This window comes from Diceros bicornis, unplaced genomic scaffold (genome assembly GCF_020826845.1).
Source record: "Diceros bicornis minor isolate mBicDic1 unplaced genomic scaffold, mDicBic1.mat.cur scaffold_112_ctg1, whole genome shotgun sequence".
Classification (NCBI taxonomy): Eukaryota; Metazoa; Chordata; class Mammalia; order Perissodactyla; family Rhinocerotidae; genus Diceros; species Diceros bicornis.
Window position 1 is genome coordinate 1307041 of NW_026691038.1, and position 20123 is coordinate 1327163.

A 20123-nucleotide genomic window follows, 5' to 3' on the forward strand; every position below is an offset into this window, starting at 1 on the left:
TGGTGGAGACCAAGGAGAAGATTCTCACTGGTCACAAAGCCAAGTTTTCTCAGGACACAGAACAAGACAGAGATTACTCTGGGAGGAAAAGGGATCAAGATCAAAACCAAGAGTACTCTACCAAATTTAAACCAAGAATCACTAAAAGCCCAAGAAACTAGTTTCCCAAATATTTTCTCCTGCCAATCTAAATTTAGAAAGAGAAAAAATTCTCACCATTTCCTTCCGCCGGACTCCGCAGATAGAGATTCTGGGAGGCTGACGTGGTAAGAAGTCTTACCTTTTGCCGGCTTTCGTCAGGCGTTCCCGTATCTCATCATCTGCAGTAGTCTAGGGAGAAGGCAGGTCTTCCAGACAGAGAAGGCAACTTGTCAGCCAGTGTGGCTCCTGGCGACTACGCCAAAACTGTCGGGGGAAGAGGGAGAATCTCCCTCTGCCCTTTCCCTTAAGGTTCTTCTGGCTGGCCAAATAATCAACAAGACAGGTTAGCAGGAGAAAATAATACCAAGTTTAATAACATGTATACATGGGAGAAAGCAGGGACACTGCGTTTCTCAACACAATAGCAGAAATTCTCGTCTTAAATACAATTTTCAGCCAATGACAAAGGAGGATTTTGGGGGTGGGGGGAGTCAGTTACAGGAAATTACCACTAAAGCACAGTAAACAAGAGTAAGGTTTATTATGTAGCTCAAGGCCTCACCTTCCACATTGATAAGTCACTAGAAATGAGCTCATCCCCCTCTTCCCAATACAGAGAGGGAGATACCTTTACAAATGGAGACTTCCCTTGTAAATGATTGTTTGGCAACTCCTTGCAGGGCCATCCAAAGAATGTGGCCAGAGAGACAGAACTCCCGATAAGATGGGCTTGTTGGTGCGTTTTCTATTGTAACCTCTATCCTGAATTATCTTTATAGCAGTCATGATAGATCTGTTCTAGGAAGGAGCCACCATGTCAAATTCTTTAGGCAGTTAGTGGGGGAGGTCAAATGTCCCTAGAGAAAACAACCAAGGTAAAGAGACAGATTTCAGGGTGGCCAAATCTTGATCTCCCACAGAGATTAAATCTGTGCTTTGTCTATGGGTGGACCCTGAAAGGAGGATTTTGCTTAAATGACCAGAGAATACACAACCATTTTTCTTGATAATAAGTAATACTTACCATGTAAATTTCTTCATAAATCTCTGAATAAAATAAAAATATATAACCCATATAGATATAAACTCTTACTGACAAACCCCACAGCCTTCTCTAGAGAGCCCAACAAAAAATGTCTCAGCTGACTGTGAATTGGTCTTCTCTAAAAGCCAGCCAGCCCTTCACTGATAGCCCTGGATAAGGAAGGGCAGATAAAATTCTTTGAAGATGTTTAGCTGAATTCAGAAGCAAAAATCCTACCTCCAGTTGGCTCCTCTGTGAGAATGGATGGCCAGCCTTATTTCACAGGCTGGGCAGCTGAGGTTTCAGATGAGCTTATTTGCCCTGTTCCCCGGGGATGCAAAAGGAGGAATGTGACATTCATTCAGGGCTGAGATTTTGCACGTAAAGATAGGGTTGTCGGGATAGAGGGAGAATCTCCCTCTGCCCTTTTCCTTAAGGTTCTTATGGCTGGCCAAATAATTAACAAGACAGGTTAGAAGGAGAAAATAATACCAAGTTTAATAACATGTATGCACGGGAGAAAGCAAGGACACTGCGTTTCTCAACACAATAGCAGAATTCTCATCTTAAATATCATGTTCAGCCAATGACAAAGGAAGATGTTGGGGGTGGGGGGAGTCAGTGACAGGAGATTACCACTAAAGCACAGTAAACAAGAGTGAGGTTATTATGCAGATTTAAGGCCTCACCTTTTACATTGATAAGTTTCTAGAAATGAGGTCATTCCCCCTCTTCCCAATTCAGAGAGGCAGATACCTTTACAAATGGAGATTTCCCTTATAAATGTAAATGTCTGTCTGGCAATTCCTTGCAGGGCCATCCAAAGAATATGGTCAGAGACAGAACTTCTGATAAGATGGGCTTGTTGGTGTCTTTTCTATTGTAACATCTATTGTACATTATATTTACAGCCATCATGATAATAACTCCTTCCTGAAACAGATGTTTTGTTTTAAATTCTTTAGGCAGTTAGTGGGGGAGGTCAAATGCCCTCAGAGAAAACAACCAAGGTAAAGAGATAGATTTCAGGGTGGCCAAATCTTGATCTTCCACAGGGTCATAGAAGGGAATAAAGATTTCAGCAAATTGGTTTTTTGTTCTCTACAGTGGAAGTAATTTAAGAAGATAGTCTCTCACTCCAACTTCTCTTCCCTGTTCTCTATCTGTAATATCGCTGTAAAAATTCTCTCTACAAAAATTTCAGTCTTTTTTCTTTGCAGTCTATTATCATCTTTACGAATTCTTTGACTTCACCACCTTCTTGGCACCACAGCGCTAGCCATTGAGATATTATTATAGATTCAGTTTTGCAATTTCATCCTCTTATCTCTATTTCCTCTGCCATTTCTTAGTTTTAGTTCTTATTGTATCTTATGCTTGAAAACATTTCAAGCTTACAGAGTATATCAGTTCGTTATCGTCTCAACTTTTTATTATCTAAGTGCCCTCAAATACCACTTTTTTTAAAAAAGAAGTGAAATAGATAATAGAACAATATATTGTAATAAATTGACCACTTATAAAATTAAGTTCAACCTGCAATCCCTCCCCACTTAACAGTGACCATCTTTTATAACTCACCATGCTTTAGTTTGGGCAGGGTCAGTTTATCAATGATTTCTGGATGTTTTAAACCACATGAGACAAATACAGTGTAAGGTAAAATTGTTACTCTTGCAGAAGTTGCAGAATATCCTGATGGTTATGGAAGTTGGTGGCGGAGAACCTGAATCATATGAAAAGTAGTTGATTAATTAGCACCTGACAGAATTTGTTAATTTGGTAAGGACAATAATAAGACATAAATGTTGAAACGATAACTTTGCATATCAGAGTATTGTCAAAGGCCACTGGGGAAATTCATAATATTCTCAAATACCACAAAAAATGACCACTTTTTCATAAAAGATGTCATACATGATGGCACCATATACTTCTGTCAGAAAATTTGCAATGAAGGAAATTAAGACTTGAGTCATTTTAATTTTAACGATTTGTTTCTGCTTACTATTAGGTTAAAAAACCCTTTTAGAAATAAAGTGATAAGGGATGTACTTGCTTAATTTTTATTTTTTTTTAAGAAAAAGTCTTTTTCACATTTTAAAAAAATATTTATTTGTATTTATTTTATGCTGAATTTATTTGTGTGCCCAAAGTCTTTTTTTAATTAACTACCACCAATTCTTTTCAAACTCTTTCAAAAAGTTGAAGAGGAGAGAATACTTCTAAAGTCATCCTATGGAGTTAGCACTACCCTGATATGAAAGCCAAAGACACTAAGAGAAAAGAAAACTACAAGTCAGTATCTTTGATGAATATTGATACAAAAATCCTCAATAAAGTAATAACTAACCAGATTCAGCAGCATATTAAAAGGATTATACATCATTTTTAAGTGGGATTTATTTCTGGAATACAAGGTTGTTTCAATATATGAAAATGAATCAATGTAATAAAGCACATTAACAGAATGAGGGAAAAAAACACAGGATCATCTCAATGGATGCAGAAAAAGACTTGACAAAACTAAACATGTTTTCATGTTAAAAACACTAGAAAACTCTCAGAGTAAAAGGAAGCTACTTCAACATAATAAAAGCCAGATATAGAAATACACAGAGAACATCGTATTCAAGGGAGAAAGACTGAAAGCTTTTCTTCTAAGATCAGGAAAAAGGCAAGAATGCCCACTGTCACAATTTCTATTCAACATGGTATTAGATGTTCTAGCCAAAGCAATTAGGCAAGAAAAAGAAAGCAATAGCATCCAAATTGGAAAGGAAGAAGTAATATTATATTTGTTTACAAATAATATCTTATATGTTGAAACCCCTAAAAATTCCACAAAAAAATTTTTAGAACTGATAAATTCTGCAGAGTAGTGGAACACAAAATCAACATGAAAAAATTAGTTGTTCTTCTATACATTAATAATAAGTAATCTGAAAAAGAAATTTAAAAACTTTACATTTTTATTTACAATATCATCAAAAAGAGAAAAATACTTAAGAATCAACTTACTCAAGGAGGTAAAAATTCCAGTGATGTTTTTTGCACAAATAGAAAAATCTATCCTAAAATTCAAATGGACTCTCAAGGGACCATAAATAGCAAAAAGAATGTAGAAAAAGAAGAACAATTTAGAGAAGTCACACTTCCTGATTTCAAAACTTACTACAAAGTAATCAAAACAGTGTGGTACTGGCATAAATACACACAATATACTAATGAAATAGTATAGAGAGCCCAGAAATAAACCTTTGCATATATGGTCAAATGATTTTTGACAAGGGTGCAAAGACCATTCATTGGAGAAAGGATAAGTTTTTCAACAAATAGTGATGGGAAAACTAGATGACCACATGCAAAAGAATGAGATTGGACCCTTACCTTACACAATATACAAAAATTAACTCAAAATGGATCAAAGATCTAATATTAGAGCTGAAGCTATAAAATCCTTAGAAGAAAACACAGGGTAAAAGCTGCATGTCATTGGGTCCAAATGCCATTGCCAACAATGATTTCTTTCATCTGACACCAAAGACATAAGCAACAACAAAAAAGCAACAAATTGGACTTCATCAAAATGCAAAAGTTTTCTGTATCACAAGATACTATTAACAAAGTAAAAAGGCAACCCACAGAATGGTTGAAAATATTTGCAAATCACATATCTGATAAGGGATTAATATCTAGAATATATAAAGAACTCCCACAACTCAACAATAAAAAAACAACCCAATTTAAAAATGCACAAAGGACTTGAATAGACATTTCTCCAAAGACATAAAATGGTCAGTAAACACGTGAAAAGATGCTCAACATCACTAAGTATCAGGAAAATGCAAAATAAAACCACATTGAGATACCTCTTCACACACATTAGAATAGTTTTACTCTCACAAAATCAGAAAATAACAAGTGTTGGCAAGGATTTTGAAAAATTGGAACCCTTGTGCTTGGATGGTGAGAATATAAAACTGTGGAAAACAGTATGGCAGTTCCTTCAAAAATGAAAAATAGAATTACCATATGATCTAGAAATTCTACCTATGGGTTCTGAAATAACAGAAAATATATTTATGGATCTCTGTCTCCAGTTCCTGGCACAGAGCTCCTAAAATCCTTGTAATTTCCTAAATGATAAGAACACTAGGAGCATCTCTTGTTCTAATATTTGTCTTTGACCCCATCCCTGACACAGAGCTCCTAAAACCCTTGTAATTTCCTAAGTGATAAGAACACTAGGAGAATCATTTGTTCTATTGAGGCAACTCTGGGTGGGCTCCTGGATGGGGGCTGGTCACCAGAAAGACCAAGCCCCGATTAGAAGCTTGGAATTTTTAGTCCTATCCCTTATCCTCCAGAGAGGGGAGAGAGGCTAGAAACTGAGTTAATAATTGATCATGCCTACGTGAGGGAGCCTCCATAAAAATCCCAATAGAATGAGTTTCAGAGAACTTCCAGATTGGCAATGACAAGGAGTGCTTGGAGAGTGGTGCACCTGGAGATGGCATGAAAGCTCTGTGCCCCTTCTCACATACCTTTCCCTCTGAACCACTTCCATCAGGCTGCTCTTGAGTTATATCTTTTTATAATAAACTGGTGATCTAGTAAATGTTTCTCTGAGTTTTGTGAGCCACTCTAGCAAATTAATCAAACCCAAGGGGGAAGTTGTGGGAATCTCTGGTTTACAGTCACTCAGTCAGAAGTACAGGTAACAGCCTGGGCTTGTAACTGGCATCTGAAGTTGAGGTGAGGTTGGGTGGGTGTGCAGTCTTATAGGACTGAGCCCTTAAACTGTGGAATCTGATGTATCTCTGGGTTGACAGCATCAAATTGAGTTGAATTATCTGACAACCAGCTGGCATTCCAAGAATTGCTTGTTGGAGGTGTGGGGAACCCTCTCACATGTGAAAAAATGAATCTCAGAACACCATATATGGGTATAAACCCAAAAGAACTGAACACATATATAAAGACATATACATACACCCGTGTTCTTAACAGCATTATTCAAAATAAGCAGAAGCTGGAAGCAGGCCAGGTGTCCATAAACGGATGAGTTGACAAAAATTGTGGTGTAAAACACAGTGGAATACCATTCACCCTTAAAAAGGATGGAATTCTGACACATGTTATGACGTGGATGAACCTTGAGGACTTTACGCTAAGTGAAGTAAAGCCAGACACAAAAGGAAAAATACTGTATGATTCCACTCATATAAGGTACTTAGAGTAGTCAAATTCATAGGAATAGAAAGGAGAATGGTGGTTCCCAGGGGCAAGAGGGAGGGACAACAGGGAGTTGTTGCTTAATGGGCATAGAGTTTCAGCAGAAGGTGAAAATAGATCTGTGGATGGTTGGAGGTTATCACTACACAGTTATGTGAATGTACTGAATGTCACTGAACTGTACACTTAAAAATGGATAAAGTGGTTAATTTCATGTTATGCATATTTTATGACCATTTAACAACATTAATTATTTTCAACAAATGAACAAACACTAGCTACATGCAATAACATGGATGAATATCACAACCATAACGCTGCATAAAAGAAATTATATTCAAAAGGCTATATATTTTATAATTCCATTTATATAAAATGCAAAAAAGAAAAAAAACCGAGGTCTAGCTTCCAGTAATAGTGGAGTAGCTTGTTGAACTAACACTGTCACAGATAACAATGATAAAATCTGCACGAAATATTATATATATTTATATAGAATCATGTATCTATATGTAATACACATACAATAAATGTGTATATGTATGTATGCATAAATCTCTTCCAAAGGCAAGCAGAACCGAGGGGGAGTCTTCCCTTGAATCATGGGAATTTTACCAGGATATGTTTGCAAGCTTGAGTGTTTTACCTCAAAGCATTCCAAAATCTGTACATGGCCCAGACAGGGGAAAAACTATAGTATTACTTGTAATGTTAGAGGATGTATTTTGGGGCTGGCAGAGTAGCTGGAAAGTTGGGGGAGAAATTTCTGGAAGGGAGGGAACCACAAAGAGGAAAATCTTAAAATATGTATGAAAGTCTGCCCCCCACACACACCAAATTGGCAGATCTTTGAACAACACACATGCAGGGTAGGCCCCAGAGGGCCTAGTGTAAAAACAGCAGTTGGAAGATGAAAGAACTGAATGAGGATTTCAGCTATGCCGGTTGTAAAGGAGATAGGATTGGAGTTTCAGTCCAGCCAAGTTAACTCCCTGCTAGAAAAATAACAACACTCTTCAAAGGGACACAATAGAATCCAGAGTCTCTATAACTATCATCCATGGTTTCCAGTACATAATTTAAAAAATCATGAGATTTGAAGAAATAGGAAAATATAATCCATATACGACCAAAAGTGGGCAGTAGAAACTATTCCCAAGGTGTTGCAATTAGCAGACAAGGATGAGAAAGCAGCTTTTATATAGATGATCATGGTGGTAAAGAAAAATATTCTCATAATGAATGAACAGATATAGAAACTCAGCAGAGAAATGGAAATTACAAAAAAGAACCAAATAGGAAGGTGAAATACAGAAAATATTTTTGAGTTTACCGGTAGATTAGAAACATTAGGAGAAACGTGAAGATAGAGCAATAGAAATTATCCAGTCTGAAGAAAAGAACATAAAAGTTTTGAGAAAAATGAAGAGTGCCTTAAGACCTGTGAGATGAGTGAGTCCCCATCAGAGAGGGGAGAGACAAAAAATTAAATGAAGCAGAAAGGCAAATCAATGAGTAATAGCATAAAACTTCCAAAATTTCATGAAAAATCTAAAATTTTAGATCCAAGAAAGTCAGGAAACCCACAAAATAAAATACAAAATAAAACCATACCTAGGCACATGATAGTCAAGCTGCTAAAATCCAAAGATAAAAAGAAAATCTTGAAAGCAGTCAGGGAAATACACATATACAGGGGAAGACATTACATACAGGGAGAAATAATATGAATGATGGATGATATATTATCAAAAGCAAAAGAGACAAATCAACAACAAAATGACATCTCTCAAGTGCAGAAAGAAAACCCAAAAGTCAACACAGGATCTGTATTTAGCAGAACTCACTTTCAAAAAGGAAGCAGAAGCCACAATAAGATACCGCACACCTATTAGGTGGCTAAAATAAAAAATAAAATTGCAAATACCAAGTGCTGGTGAGGACTAGGAGCAACTAGAACTGGGAATGCAGCATGATAGTTGTATTCGGAAAACAGTTTAGCAGGTTCTTATAAAGTTAAACATACACTTATTATATGACTCAGATATCCCACTCCTAGAGATTTACTGAAGCAAATTGAAAACTAATGTTTAAACAAAAATCTTTGCGTGAATCTTCATAGCCATTTTATTCATAATTGTGAAAAGCCAGCAACAAACTAAATGTCCTTCGTCAGGTGAATGGAAAAGATACTGTGGTGCATCAGTACCTTAGAATACTACTGGGCAATAAAAAGGATAAACTCTTGATTCACACTACAACATGGATGAATCTTGGATGCATATCTCTAAGTGAAGGGAGCCAGATTCAAAAGGCTATATAGTATATGATTCCATTTATATGACTTTCTAGAAAAGACAGCATTACAGAGATGGAAAATGATCAGTGGTTGCCAAGGGATGGAATGGGGGAAGGGGTTGACTACAAAGAGACAGTATGAGAGAATTTTGAGAGTGAAAGAAACAGCTCTGTGTGGTACCGTGGACGTGGATACATGACCATAAAGTTGTCAAAACCCATAGAACTGTACACCACATAGAGTGAATTTTACTCTGCAAATTTTAAAAATCAATCAGGATGCTGGGGAACTCAGATGGAATGCAGTGACAAATGAACCTCACTGTATTACAAGCATGTGACATAACCACACAGAAGGGGTGGGGATGAAAGGTCCTGACCTAAATAACTTTGGAAGACAGTGTTTTGATGGGATACTGTAAAACTAAAGTACTGTACAGAAACACTGTACTCTAGGTGGTAAATTTGTTTTTCATAAGAGTATGGATTAGCGATTCTGAAACTACTTGACACATTAGTAAATATATTGTAGATAACTGGAGTTAAGTTTCTCACTGTTGGTGAAAGAAGTTACAAATAAACAAAAGGAGAATGCTGGAATAAACTCTGTGGTGCTGGATTGGAGTTGGAAGTATCAATATGAATCCATGACTCTTTTAATATATCTATCCAGATAGATAGATAGATTGATTGATATATCGATAGGTAGATGTGTATACCTGAGTTTATATTCATTCATACATTTCCAAGCTCTGCTGAGAGGGTCTAGAAGCAGTGACACCCTAGTATCAATGGGCACACCTAGCTCCCAGATTTTGGTTTCTAAATATCATTCTCCAATAAAAAGAACCAGGTTTTCTTGGAGAACTGGCTAATTCTAGATCTGGGGAGGGGAAATACAATATGAGCCTGGAGCTTCTTGTATTGCCAGAAAGTAGGAAAGTGCTTTCAAAAAAACACAGAAAATGATGAGATGTGTCAAAAGGAATCAATCTTAAAGACTTCCCAATGGCTCAAGCTGGAAAACTGGAAGCAACAAAATAAATAATGGTAGCATTGGATTATTACCCAGAGAATAAAATAAATATCCATGAGTCTGTACTGATATAAGGAAGATTAAATAAGAAAGTCCTTGTTTATATTACACATCCCAATAGGTTACATTTCTGATTCCAGAATGTGGGATATTATCAAAACATCTGAAAAACCTGGTCATGGAATCTAGACCCTGTCACTTTGTCAAGAATTTGCCCCTTTATGAATTAATGACACATGAATTCTTTAACATTTTTGTAAAGAATGGAAGAGAAACTCTGTAGTGTCTCTGAATGTGGCAAGATGGGGAATTCTCATTAGACCACATCCTTGAGTTCTTCTCTTGTGTTCAATAGGCCCGGGTGATAGTCTGTGTGGTCAGGTGCAGTGCGACTCCCCCAGGCCCCAGTGTTCCATCCTATTCTGGCCTGTGCCTTCTTCAGGGGGTTCTGATTACACTCGTCCACAAGGGTTGGAAAGAGACATTGTAACATGAGGATATTGATCATCTTATTTTTTTTTAAGTCTTTTTTTTTTTTTTTAGATTTTATTTATTTATTTTTTTCCCCCCAAAGCACCAGTGGATAGTTGTATGTCATAGCTGCATATCCTTCTAGTTGTTGTACGTGGGACGCGGCCTCAGCATGGCCGGAGAAGCAGCATATTGGTGCGCGCCCAGGATCTGAACCCAGGCCGCCAGCAGCAGAGCGCATGCACTTAACTGCTAAGCCACGGGGCCGGCCCTCATCATCTTTAAACAAGGATTAATGGAGAGGAAAGTCTCAGGGTGTGTGTGCTCCGATGTACTGCTGTTGGGGTGTGGCTGCAGTGAACACTCTGCTCCCAGCAGTCCCCACAATGGCTGTCTCAGACGTTTGATCTCCTGGTGCCACCACAGCAGCTGTTGACAGAGCTGGGAACTCATCGTGGTTCAGTGTCTTCCTTCAGATTTTGTGGCTCTGACCCTCCTCTGCTCGCCCCCTTCCTATTCCTATCTGCTGCGTTGATTGCTTTTAGTTGTTTCCTAGGAGCCACTGTGTGTAACTGGATTTCAGTGTCTTTAGGGACCCACCCTCACTACACGAGTCACTGTACAACAGCCACTTATCCTGGTGTAGCCCATGTTCATCCTCTCTAGTGGAGCTGTGAAGAACCTTGCTTACTCGGAGCTCCTCTCACTCTCATGCTGCTGGGGCTGTTATGAAGCTGAGCATCTCGTCTTTGGTCTCATCAACATTATTCTTTTCATTGATTATTCTGAAGTAGGAGACGGCTTTGTTAATAATATGGACACTGGCTGTCACAGGCACTTTTATGTATCTTCCCCAACAGGTCTGTGAAGTAGGCCTGTCATCCCCATTTTACAGGGGGGGACACTGAGGCTCAGAGAGGTCGAGTAGCTCCCTTCACGCAGTTTCTTGGTACATTTTGAGTCTCCTCCTGGAACTCCACCTCTCAGGTGTGTGCACTTAGCTGGTGTTCCACTTTGTCCCTCTCTACCAGCCTCCCCAAAGGCACATGCTCCATCCTGAGTCCATTGTCTGCTTGATGGCAGTCACCCTGCACAAACAGGCCCTGGGCAGGGAATGGACTAGTGGGGCGTAGTCCTCCAGCTTACCTTGGGCATGTTCTAGGTTTATTGTGAGAGCTGGATCAGTGGAAGATACTGACCGTCACTCACCTGGAAGGTTTGTTACGTAGAAATACTCCACTGACTTTTTGCAGGTGTCATGTCTTCTTTGTCTTCATTGCTCCTCTGGGCTTTCTCCTACAGTCCGTGCTGTGCAGTAACATACAGTACAGAGACTGGTGAACATAATACTGTTGCCCTGCACCAAATGGTTACATCACTCATTTTTCTAATTATGAAAGAAATACATATTGTAAAAAAAGTCAAAGTACACAGATCTATATAAAGTGAAACCCACCCCTTTCATCCCCTTCCCTGAAACTCACTCCCCTACTCAGAAGCCACTATTGTTAACAGGGTGGGGTTTATTCTTCTGGAAATTTCCTATGAATTTATAAATACACATAAAGTATTTTAACATAAATTATATAACTACGTCGTTTTGCAATTTGCTGTTTCCCAAATCATATATCATAGACGTCTCCCCTTATCAGTGCACATCATTCTAACTTACCATTTTAGATGTTTTAGAGGTATTCCAAAGAACAGGAATACCATAATCTGTTTACTTCTTCTTTGATAGAAATGGGATTACATCCAGTTTCACTATTATACATAACGCTGCAGTAAAGATCCTTGTATGGAATTAATTACACTGTTATTCAACTGCTCAATTTGCTTTGTTTCCTTTTAGTCAGAGACTATGACGTAACATTTTCATGGTAATTATAGGGAAATTAATTTTATCATGGAATAAATACATTTATGGGGAAACTGGACTTCAAGGTCATCCATCTCAATATTCTGGAGAAAAATCATGAAACTTAGAAGGTGTGCTCCATCACATTCTAACAAGTCATGTTAACAATTTAAAGTTGAATGTTTGGCTAACCTCTACTGTCTCTCTTCCGAAGATGGATGACTTTTTCTTTTCTTGGAAACTTCTGACTCCAGGGGCTCTCAGTTTGGCTTCAGAGAGGATAAGATATTGGTGTTGTATCTGTTTCTCTTCAGCTGTAGGTTGCATCTTCTAAAGATCATAGAATTGAACATGGTCCAATCGATATATATGATTTGAGTCAAAAATTCAAAGTAATGAACCTAAGAGAGGAATCTATAACTTGGGTTCTTAATAAAAAATTTCCTTTGATATCCCTAAGTTTCTGTGATTACTAGTAAAAACTCACCTATGGGTGAAGAGATGTAGTTCTTCTGGCAATGTCTGGCTTGAACATCCATAGTTAAGGCTGCCACACCCGTAGGTAGATTAGACTTGATCTTTTGATGACCTCTACCCTTGGTGTTTGACCTGGGAAAAATAAGAATTTAAAAAAGCTGCTGTTATTAGCACTCAATGCTAGAAATGCCCATTAAAGAGTGAGTTTGATTTGGTAAACCAAAGGGAGTATAAGCAGAACAAAGTCTTTAAAATCTCTAAAATTTCAAGAAATTCTAATTTTTTAAAATATAACTCTATTTTTGCCACAGTACAAACTGTGTATATATGAATGAAATATCCCTCTGTCCATTTCATAACTTGTTTCCATTGATTTGATGGATTTATCCTCTAATCCGGATTCCAAGTGTGAAAGAACATCTTGGTCCTTCAAAGAAAAGAAGCCATTGAAATTTGATTTTCTTTTAGCTTGGCATCCTACAGGTTTGAAGAATAAATTATCATGTAATGATACAATGATTCTGAAATCTAATTGTTAATTAGAGGGGTGTAAAGGATGATTGAATGGTGTTTCTTCCCCATGGTCAGGGGTATTGTACACATGGACGTGTAAACATGATTTAGGAAGCTGCTTCAACTCCGTGACATCCCTGAGAAGCACAGTGCAGGAGGATCTAGGCACACAGCCATCTGCCTCGATCTCCTGGGTTACATGTAGATCCAGGGGTCTTGAGAGTGTCTTCAGAGCAGCTAACTTTTATCTATTTCTCCCCTTCCTTCTCTCCAGCTTATCTCAAACAGTCTTGACTATTATATTTTAAAGTAAGACCAATTATAGTTATTTACATGAGTTTCTTGTTTATTATTGCAGAGTAATAATCAGGCATACCATTAAAGATCATTTAATTGACCTAATTAAATTTGTTGTACCTTATAATAGATTAGAACACTGTTTAGTTCAGTGTTTGATATTCACCAAATGTGTTAATCTGCTTACAACTGCCATGTGTCTCACTCTTCTTAGATGTGCATCTTTGGCCCATCACAAGATTTTAGTGAATGAAATCATCATAAATTAAGATAATGTACTGTCTTTTGGATGATAAGGAGGCATATGTGTCCATTTTGGAAATATGCCCATCTGTCTTTGCTCCCCATGGGAAGTTTCTGATCACTAGGTCTCCAGGTGGCTTGCACAAGCCCTAGGTCTGTAATAGTTTGGTGCCTCTCCTTCTACTTGGGGTAGAAATAAAAGAGATCAGAGAGACTTATTAAAGTTTTGGTTGCATGAAGTCTTCGATGAAGAATATTCATACATATTGTTCTGGATAGCTCTCTGTTCCTAAGAGTACTAGTTACATTAAGGGCTTGTCAGGAACCGTGAAAGGTATGATATTTTACCTTATCTGCAAGCTAATAAGTCAGCTTACCATGGTCTTATAGATGCTGGCAAAAGAAACTAGACCCATGGGTCAGAGACAAAGGACTTAATGACACAACAATACTAGTGGCCAGAGTATCAACATTTGCACCAGTTCACTAAATCCCACTTCCTACAGGGTGATACACAGTGGGCCAGGTGACATGCAGAGGGTTGCAAGAACTCAGAGCTTAAGGAACTCAAATCTTTGATAATGGGCAGGAAGTCTGCTGACCTTTGCCCCAGGGAGGGGTGTTATTTCTATTATATTGGGCAGTAAGCAAGCCTGTCCTTTGCTCTAGAGGAGGCCACTATTTCTATCTTCCAAGGCTGACAGCTCTACACACATCCTTGAAAAGATATCCTGGCTTCACTGGCTTTCAAAGATAAGCTTGACTGAGACTCGATCATCATTCAGTTCTTCTGTTTCCTTTATTGAGATTGTGCAAATATGCTCTTTTCTCTGTAAAGTTCACTAACTTTATTCATACATAAGGGATGGTTTTGGTTTTATTTATTAAGTTGAGATTTTCGTATTAGAGCAAATGATGAACTATTATGGGTTGGATCTGAAAGTATGCTTTTCCAGGATAAATGTGAAAGAAGATCAGGGCTCACACAACTCTGCCACAAGGAGCTGATAGCAACTCAAATGATTTTAATTTGAATACTCTTTTGTACAACTTTCTTCCATCTTCCTTCATCCTCTCTGCTTCCTGTAACTCCCATATAGGAGTGGGGCAGTTTCAAGGATTCACTGAACTCCTTTACAATATTCAAATCATTTTGTCTGTTGTGTTTTTTTAATTGAGGTAAAGTTGACATACAACATTATATTAGTTTCAGGGGTACAACTTAATGATTCAATGTTTGAGTATATGTCGAAATGATCAGCACAATAAGCCCAGTTAACATCTGTCCCCATATATAGTTACAAAATTTTCTCATGTGATGAGGACACGGCGTATTTCAAGATGCAGAAGAATCAACGATGATGTCATACTTTTCCATACACAGCTTGATGAATTAGGACATAAGTATACACCCTTGAGACTGTCACCACCATCAAGGCCACAAACATATCCATCACCTCCCAAAGTTTTCTCTCACCTCCTTTATTACTATTATTCTGTGGTAAGATCTCTTAATATCTACTCTATTAGCAAATGTGATGTATGCAATACAGTCTTGTTACCTGTAGGCACTATGTCGTAGCCTACATCTCCAGAACTTATTTATCTTGATAACTAAAACTTTGTATCCTTTGACCATCAGCTCCCAAATTCTCCATCCTCCCAACCCCTGGCAACCACTATTCTAACCTCTGCTTGTATGAGTTTAACTATTTTAGTTTCCACATATAAGTGAGTATTTGCCTTTCTCTGTCTGCCTTATTTCACTTAGCCTAATGTCTTCCAGGTCCATCCATGTTGTCAAAAATGGCAGGAGTTGCTTCTTTTTTCAAGGTTGACTAATATTCCATTTCTTTATCCTTTCATCCATCAGTGACATTTAGGTTACTTCCGTGTCTTAGCTATTGTAAATTAGCTGCAATGAACATTAGAGTGCAGGTATCTCGCTGAGACCCTGATTCCAATTCCTGTGGGTATATACTAGAAGTGGGATTGTTGGATCATGTGCTAGTTTTCATTTTTGGAGGAATCTCCATACTGTTTTCCATAATGGCTGTACTAGTTTACATTCCCACAAGGGTTTCTTTTCTCCACATCCTCACCAACATTTGCCACCTTTAGTTGTTTTGATAATCTCCATCTTAACAGGTGTGAAGTGATAGCTCATTGTGGTTTTGATTTGCATTCCCTGATTAGTGATGCCAAACACCTTTTCATACACCTATTGGCCACTAGTATGTCTTCATTGGAAAAAGTCTATTCTGGTCCTTTGCCAATTTTTTTTTTTTGCCTTTAATTTTATTTATTTATTTATTTTTCCCCCAAAGCCCCAGTAGATAGTTGTATGTCATAGCTGCACATCCTTCTAGTTGCTGTATGTGGGACGCGGCCTCAGCATGGCCAGAGAAGCGGTGCGTTGGTGCGCGCCCGGCATCCGAACCCGGGCCACCAGTAGCAGAGCGTGCGCACTTAACCGCTAAGCCATGGGGCAAGCCCCCGTGTCCACTTTTTAATTGATTTTTCTTTTTGTTATTGACCCAACACAAAAAAAGAGAACAAAATTTTCAGGCATTATGAGTGCTTCCCAGTTGATGCAGATGGTTTTGTATTTACAGTGGTACCAAAAGATCATGTTTCGTGCTTTTTCTTCAGCTTGTTATAAGACCAGCAGTAGCTGCGGCATGGCAGATAATCGGGATCTTCTGGGTTTGGAGGTTTACAACATAACTAAGTGGTAAGGAATTTTTTATTATTCCAAGGAAATTATTGAGATCATAGTCCATGGAATCCAGGATTGATAGGGGTAGGAGGAAATTAAGGTGAGGATCGGTGATCTGGCATTACTTCTTATCTTGAGGCACAGGTATCCACTGTATGAGTGTTTGAATAAAAGTATTAGATATCAGGAATTTGTGGTAAGTGAATATGTTTTCTGAATTATTTACTTTGAACATAACCATTTGGATTATGTGAACATCTGGGATGTGGGAGTAAGTCGCTAACAAGGGCTGGTTGACAATGTCACTATTGATTTCACTTCTATGAACACCGAGTGGTCAATGGATTAAGCAAATGAGTAGTCAGAAAACACAGAAATGGTGGGATTTGGGATTTAGTAAAAGATTGGGGACCCACTGTCCTGAGATGGAGTGCCAGGACTTGTACAGTTGAGAGTGACAAGGACAAGAAAGGAATAGAAACACACTCAAACAAGGAGGGGGTGTTAACAGGATGGAGGGAGAGAAATGATCTGGAGTAGCCTTGAGTTTTGACCTGGAGCTTTCTGTTCTAGATGCAAATCTGCCTGATGACATCCCAGGACACAGGTCAGATCCCCAGAGGATAGAGGCAGGGTGGAAGTACAAAACAGCCAGGATAATTGTCCTAAAATGGCAGGCATCCTTTGTCATTTGACCCAATATCATGATTTATTTTTGTAGGGTAAGAGGAAAAGAAGGATAGTCATGTCTTCACAGAGGAAGCAGCGTGACTGTGGGAACCAGTCCAAACCAAAGCCTGGTTTAAGCATCTCCATCCCTTTTAGGATGTCCAGTGACATAGTCAAGGGGCCGGTTACTAGAATCCCATCCCATCCTAGCAGTGACGGGTCTCTGGGAGGACACCTTGGACCAGCCCCACCAGGTCTGCTGGCCCGAGAGACCGCGAGGACTCCAGGCCTGCAGCAGTGCAGGACTACTGGTAAGTCCTTTCAATCTTGCCAAAGCGTTGCAAAAACTTGCACCTAGTCACACAGGTGAATCCCTGCCAGGTGTGCTCGCAGGTGGTCTGCACTCCAGGTCCCATGCCCACTCCTGCGGGTCTTCAGATTTGGCAGAGATGATTCCAGGAGCTGATCTGGGCATTCCACAGTTCCACTGCCAACAATTTCTGGTGACTGTGGAAGGTATCAGGAAAGAGGAAAGGGCAGTGAAGAGCACAGGAGAGAGACTGGTGGTAGCACTGATGGCGGACAGACTTGCTAGCGAGGCAGAGAAAACGAGGGGCCAAGAAGGACGTCCTGACAGCAGATGAAATGGAGCAGGCACCTCAGTGAGGTCTCATGGTTGCGTCCCTAATGTTTCCTTGCTTTGAGCTCTTGAAACTTTAAAACATACCAATACGTTTCTTTTATTAAACTCTGCTGTGTGACATAGAAAATATAGACAGCGGTTTCTTTCTGAGGTGAGAGGTTGAGTTTCAGGTGAGGAGAGAAAGATCTTCTTTTTTCATGCTGTTCTCTCATTTTCTTTTACTATGTACATCATTTATTTTTACTTTCAAGTCAGCAGCGAGTTACCAACGTCAAGGGGATGATTCAGTTTTTCCCCTCACAGTCACAGTAAAACGTACTAAAAGTGGATTATTCTTTTTGTGTAATATTCCAATAGATTCCAAAATATTGTTTCAAAAGCCCTTTGATATCTATGTACTCAAATTAGGTATTTACTTCTAGGTCTCCATTTTTATGTTCTTTGTTGCATGCTAATTCAGTGTTGCATCTAAGGAAATACCAGATTTCCCTCAGTTTTTTAGATCCATATGTGTTGGAAATTTGATTCATGAAGATGGACATGGCAGCTGGGGGATCGTGCTATTATCAAAAGAGGCCTTTTCAGCATCAGTAATCTGACAAGAACCCACTGCTTGTTGGGATTTAATTGTCTATTTCAGGGATCAAGCTTTCACTGTTGGCACTTCTCTTTCTCTTTGGAGGGAAAGTACGGCCTTCCCAGTCTTTCCATTACCAAATCACTTTCCTGGGTGGCTGTGCTGTGTCAGGAAGGGCCTGGGATGCCGGGAACCAGTATTCATCATCCGCTTCTGGCTGTCCTGAGAAGGCTTCCCTGGCAGAGTCCAGCCTGTGTGTCTGGGTGACACTTGCAGCCATCAGAAAGGAGGCGATAACACACAAGTGCCAAGCGATTCATCTGGCCCTCGTCTTACAGGGTGTTCCCAAGGGAAGAGGTTCAAAATGCCACTTGGTAACCCTTTGAAAGCTGTTAGTCATGGGTCGGGTTCTTGGTGTGAGCTCAGAGCAGTGTCTATTCACCACCAGATGGGAACATTTCAGTATTTTAATTGGTAAGGCTGTGTTCATGCACGACCATGGATCATCAGTTCCGTGGCATTCCCCGCTGGACCTCCCAACACCCCTGTCATGCCTCATATTTCAAAGCTCCAAACAGGGTTCACACCCCAGCAGCTGGTTGTAATGTAACCACAGCACAAGACTGGGGAAAAAAACACAGCCACCCAGGGGTGACACACTTTAATGACTTGGGCCCAATTATGCCATTTGGACGAGTTCAGAACACCAACACTGAGTGTGTAAACTGGAGGATTGCCCAAGACCTTGGACCTCAGAAGGACACGAGCTCAGAATTCACCTTGGACAGCAAGGGACAATGTGGGGTCAATTACTGGCCAGGATTATGGTCCCTTATCCTGGCAAAGCAGAGCTCACCCGGGATCCATCAGGCCAAGCCAGGGAGGAGGCTGGGGGCCTTCTAGGGAATTTCTGTCCTAAAGGGAATTGCATAAGGAAGGCAGGGGTGCTGAAAATCCTAGTTCACAGGGAGCAGTCATGTTTATGTAACAAGGCCCAGCAGTAGCCTTAAAAGCTGCATCAGATATCGTTCCTCCTGGATACAAATCAAGCAGGAAAAGGAATTCAGAGGCCTGTACAAGGATCCCAGCAGAATTCAAATCTAGGTCAGGGGTGAACATGGAGCCCCTAGAGGGGTCTCAGGAGGGAAAGTCCTGCCTGCCTTTAGTCCATTTTCAAATGATCTTCCTCGGGCCTTGTCCTCTCCACATGCACGTTTTGATCTTTTTACATTGGTTTCCCCACTTAGAGCTGATGCAATTCCAGAGATTCAACTGGAAAACTAAAAGCTCCTAAAATTTGGTCAAAAGAAACCTCAGCAGCTGGAGTCTGGGTGTCCCAGAGGTTGCCATGCCATAAGGCCTGGGGCTGACCAGGGGGCCACGGAGACAGGCTCTCTGGACTGGCCAACAGGGAGAATCCACCCCTGCCCTCACCCAACTCCTGCCCGGCCTCACTCATTCTCGTTGAGCAGCTCCATGTCCTGGAACCAGGCCCCAAATCACTCCTTGGGGTCTTTTTATAATTCTTTGCAGCGACCTGGAGCAGCAGGATCTCCCTCATGACTCGGTGTTCTTGGGACCAGAGGGAAGGAGAGGATGCAGACAGGGCCTGGTTGGGGGATGTTGCAGGGGACTTGTGGGGGGTGAGGAGTGGGGCAGGGGACCAGTCCTGGGAACGCTCCTTCCCTCCAGTTCCATCCAGGCTCTACCTGTTCTCAGAATGGGAATAATCAGCCCCTCCTCCAAGAAGTTTTCCTTGATGCCATCCTCCCTTCAACCCACGCGCCAACTGGATGGGTCTCGACTTCTACCAAAATCTTCCACTCAATGTAAGATACAAGGGGTGGAGCCAGAAACTGTTCTCCCCAGAGGGTCTCTGATTTCCACCTCCTTCCCCTCCCCTGCAAGGAGTGCCACAG

At 39.9% G+C, this 20123-nt stretch overlaps 1 long non-coding RNA gene across 3 annotated transcripts; it reads right to left on the reverse strand.

Annotated features, from left to right (window-relative positions):
- Positions 1 to 11076: 11076 nt before the first annotated feature.
- On the reverse strand, positions 11077 to 20115 carry LOC131402486 (uncharacterized). Of its 3 annotated transcripts, XR_009218704.1 has the most exons (5): positions 19914 to 20115; positions 19660 to 19776; positions 12554 to 12675; positions 12259 to 12396; positions 11077 to 11516 (listed from the first exon to the last, which is right to left on the reverse strand). It is a non-coding gene; the product is annotated as an uncharacterized LOC131402486 (long non-coding RNA). The 3 variants fall into 3 exon arrangements; XR_009218706.1 differs by lacking the exon at positions 19660 to 19776 and having other exon boundaries at positions 11079 to 11516; XR_009218703.1 differs by lacking the exon at positions 19914 to 20115 and having other exon boundaries at positions 11079 to 11516; positions 19660 to 19844.
- Positions 20116 to 20123: the final 8 nt, after the last annotated feature.